The sequence below is a fragment of the Felis catus genome, chromosome B4 (genome assembly GCF_018350175.1).
Source record: "Felis catus isolate Fca126 chromosome B4, F.catus_Fca126_mat1.0, whole genome shotgun sequence".
Classification (NCBI taxonomy): domain Eukaryota; kingdom Metazoa; phylum Chordata; class Mammalia; order Carnivora; family Felidae; genus Felis; species Felis catus.
Window position 1 is genome coordinate 129649395 of NC_058374.1, and position 4168 is coordinate 129653562.

At 51.0% G+C, this 4168-nt stretch overlaps 1 long non-coding RNA gene across 1 annotated transcript; it reads right to left on the bottom strand.

Annotated features, from left to right (window-relative positions):
- Positions 1–3944, bottom strand: LOC123386730. The gene is made up of 3 exons (XR_006601094.1): positions 3474–3944; positions 2200–2323; positions 1–498 (listed from the first exon to the last, which is right to left on the bottom strand). It is a non-coding gene; the product is annotated as an uncharacterized LOC123386730 (long non-coding RNA).
- Positions 3945–4168: the final 224 nt, after the last annotated feature.

Consider the following 4168-nt stretch of genomic DNA (forward strand, 5'->3'; position numbering starts at 1 on the left):
GAATCCCAAGCAGGCTCCACACCATCAGCTCAGAGCCCAACGTGGGGCTCGAACTCACAAATCGCGAGATCATGGCCTGAGTCGAAGTCGGACACTCAACCGCCTGAGCCACCCAGGCGCCCCAGACAATAGTTTTCTTGTGTCCTCACAGGTCTTCCCTCTGTGCATGTTCCAGACGTCGTCTTTCTTTCCAGAAGGACACCGGTTACACTGGAGTGGAGGCCCACCCTAAGAACACGGTTCTAACTCCGTCACCTCTGTAAAGCGTCATCTCCAAACGCAGTCACATTTTAAGGTACCAGAGGTTAGGGCTTCCACAGATGAATTTGAGGAGGGACACAATTCTGCCCATAACAGATCCTAAGACTACTTGGAACTTCACCCCAAACTCCACAGGGGCACAAAGAGGCCTTTTCAGGAAATCACGTTTGTGCCCCCCGCCGAGCACCAAGGCTGAGCTCCTGGCAGGTTGTTGGGGGAGGGGGCTGCCGCAGGCACCTGCCAGGAAAGAGAGAGAGAGAGAGAGAGAGAGAGAGAGAGAGAGAGCTCACGAGCTCTTCCTTCACCTTTGACACCACCAACCTTCTCATCCATTCCTGCCCCTCTCCCCACCCCCCTCCTCCACCCCTCCCCACCCCATGCACACACAACACAATACATACACCCAGCAGCCCAGCCAGTAGTTCAGGGTCAAAGTCAAGTCAAGTGACCTGCGATAAGGCTCCTCCCTACTCTGGGTGCAATGTAATAGGCCTCTTCCTGGATTCCCAGCATCCTTTCTTTGTCCCTTAGGGGGTGGGTCCCCAGACCCCTCAGTGTCCTCACTCCCAGTCAAACAGCACACCATCTTGCAGAACGCTGGAGCCGTCCTTCCTCCTGGCCGGCCCTCATAGACTGAAGCAAACCGCCCCCAACCCCATCCCCAATGGCAAAAGTCATATTTACTGTAGTAACAGGACAAATAAAGTTATAAAAAGTAAAGGTTTACTTTCACCTGCAATTAGGTAAAAGACTCCAAAAGCCTTAAAAAAAAAAAAAGATTTTGTTTTTAAATAATCTCTACACCCAACGTGGGGCTCGAACTTACAACCCCAAGAAATCACAGCGCCCCTGACTGAGCCAGCCAGGTGCCCCAAGACTCTCAAAGTTTCAAAAAGAGGTCTATGGGTGGCCCAGTAAGTCTGCTTTTGGGTTTCCATCTAAACCCATAATCAAAAATGGAGGAAATAGGTTGCCTAAAGATGTCCCTTTTGCTGTTATCTGCAATGATTTGTAACCCACTGTGTGCTTCCATGGTACCCCCAAGTTCTTGAATTACACGGGGACACCCTGTCCTTCAATTTTCAAGTGCAAAGCTCCCAGCCCCACCCACCCGGCCAGCAGGGTGCCTCTTGGGGGAGCTCACAGCCCCGGGGCCACCCCTTGCTCTCCTTGTCTGCTGGGAACACCTCCTCCACCTCTTCCGTGGGGGCCTCTTCCTTCATTCCCACAAAGCACCCCATCCGAGCCCTTGTGAATGGCAGATCTGGACTGAGGGTCTGCCGTGGAGAAGAACTACAGGGCACACAGCACGGCAGCTACATAAAAGTTTAGCATTAGCCACCTCCGCCCGTAAACCCAGTGGCCATTTCTCACCCCTGGCAACTTCTTTCTTTTTTTTTTTTTTAATGTTTTATTTTCGTTTTCAGAGAGAGAGAGAGAGCGCACATGTGCGCGTGCACGTGCCCGCAAGAGCAGAGGAGGGACAGAGAGAGAGAGGGAGACAGAGAATCCAAAACAGGCTCCACACTGTCAGCACAGAGCCTGATGCAGGGCTTGAACCCATGAACCGTGAGCTGAAGTCGGATGTTTAACCGACTGAACCACCTGGACGACCCAGCCCCAGCAATTTCTTATTGATCACTTTCTCATCCTAGACCCCAGCTTATCCACAAGGATGCATTTTGACTTTCGTGGGCTGGAGGCACCTCTGTCTTTGAGGATGCTCTCTCTAAAAATAATAATAATAATAAAATAAAAATTACACCTTAGGACTGCAGTAGTATAAAGATGAATATACTCCAGGCTGGCCTCATTATTCTATATTTCTTATTACTTTATTCTTTGTTTTCTGATTTTAAGAGAAATTAAAACATTTCTGTGGGCCTCTGGACTCTGGAGAGCCCTAGGTAAGCCTAAGAGAGAAAGAAGTCAGCTTACCTGTTTTCCAGCATCTGCTGAAGGCCTTGGTCTATAGACAAAGTCTCTCACCGCCTACCTTTTCTCCTCCTTTCTTTTGCCTTCCTTCCAGATCTTGGGGGGCAGGGGGAAGCATGTAACATATCTGCAAAAATAAAAAAGACAATTCTTGGGGCGCCTGGGTGGCTCAGTCGGTTGAGCGTCTGACTTCAGCTCAGGTCATGATCTCATGGTTCATGAGTTCGAGCCCCGCATTAGGAGCTCTCTGTCATCGCAGATCCTGCTTTGGACCCTCTGTCTCCCTCTCTCTCTGCTCCTCCCCTGATTCATACATGCGCGCACTCTCTCTCAAAAATAAACATTTAAAAAATAAAAATAAATAAATGACAATTTTTGGATATGAAAAATGCCCTTCCCCTGGTATGTGAAAGCCACTGAGATTGTTGTAAATACTCCTTATCGTTCTTTTTCGATAGGAAAAAAATACATAGGAAGCAACCCAAAGGTTTAGCAGTAGGACCGAGGCATTCAGGATACTATGTGTTGAATGAGTGAACATGTCCCCTGAATGGATTTTTATGAGCCCTTTGAAATGATGCTTAAAAAGGCCTTGTAGTAATTTGGGAAGACGGCTTAGGTTAGGAAGGCAAAAGTACAATATAGAAGTTATGATTATGCATATAGAATTTGCAAAGAAAAAGGCTGAAAAGAAAAACAGCTATTTCATAAGCTGTGTTCCTGTCATCAACATTCCTTACATAGAATCATCCTGTGTATATACGCCTTTGTGAGCATAAGAGTTTCAGCACTGTTTTTAATCCTAAGAAATACACTGCGGGGTTAACAATGGTTGTCTGCAGGCTGGGGATTGCAGACTTAAATGGATTACAGTAGCCATGCAGGATTTTCTAACTAGTGGATCAAAACGGAATATTTAAAAAAAAAAAAATGTATTTAGAGGGAGCCTGGGTGGCTCAGTCCGTTAAGCATCCGACTCTTGATTTCGGCTCATTATCTCACAGTTCTTGTCTCACAGTTCGTGAGATCGAGCCCCACACTGGGCCCTGTGCTGACAATGCAGAGCCTGCTTGGGATTCTCTCTCTCACTCAAAATAAATCAACTTACAAAAAATGAAAACAAAAAATGCATTTAAAAGTCAACAGTGACAGAGCCATGGAACGTCATAAAGTGAAGGGCGCTCGTCTCTCCCCCTCAGTTTGAAGATGGGGAAACGGAGGCCCCAGAGGCACCCAAGTGTTTGCTAACTTGGGCAGAAGGGAACTTGGGATCATACCAAAGACCCTCCCAGGCCGCCACAGCAGTCCCCACGCTGCCCACGATGCTGTGAGTGGCGGAACCACCCGCTCAAATGTCACTTGCTAAGGTTGCCACCGTGTCTGCCACAGATGCCCCGCAGGCTGGCAGGGGTGGCTGCTGGAACCCCGAAAGGCCAGGGGCCAGGGGGCGGGGCGCAGAGGGCGGGGCGCGGAGGGGCGGAGCGCGGAGGAAAGCCCGCAGAGGACCGCCCCCTGAGCAATCCTTTTGCCCCGCGCCGGCTGCTCTTTCCTGCTGAGTCACGCCCGGCCTGCTTTCCGCTGAGTCACGGTCCCGAGGTCTGTTTTCGCCAAGTCACGGTTCCGAGGTCTGTTTTCGCTGAGTCACGGTTCCAGCTGCTTCCAGCCTCTCTCCCTTGGGGCTAGGTCCGGGCAGCCACACCCCGGGGCCGGCACGTCGTACTGCCTGCCGCGTCCGCATCCCCGGCGGAGCCAGCGTCCCGCCCCCTGCCCCCGGGCCCTCGCCAGCCTCCCCAGCCTTGCTTTAGGGACCCGGCCTTCTCAGCCGCCTCTGAGGACCAGGCGCTCTGCAGACCTAACAGCCCAGCAGGGTGGGCATGTGAGCCCACGTGGAGGAGGAGATCTACTCAAAAGGGGGGGAGGGGGGAGGGTCAGGCGCAAAACAGCCCCTTAGTTTCCCCAGACGACAAGGCCA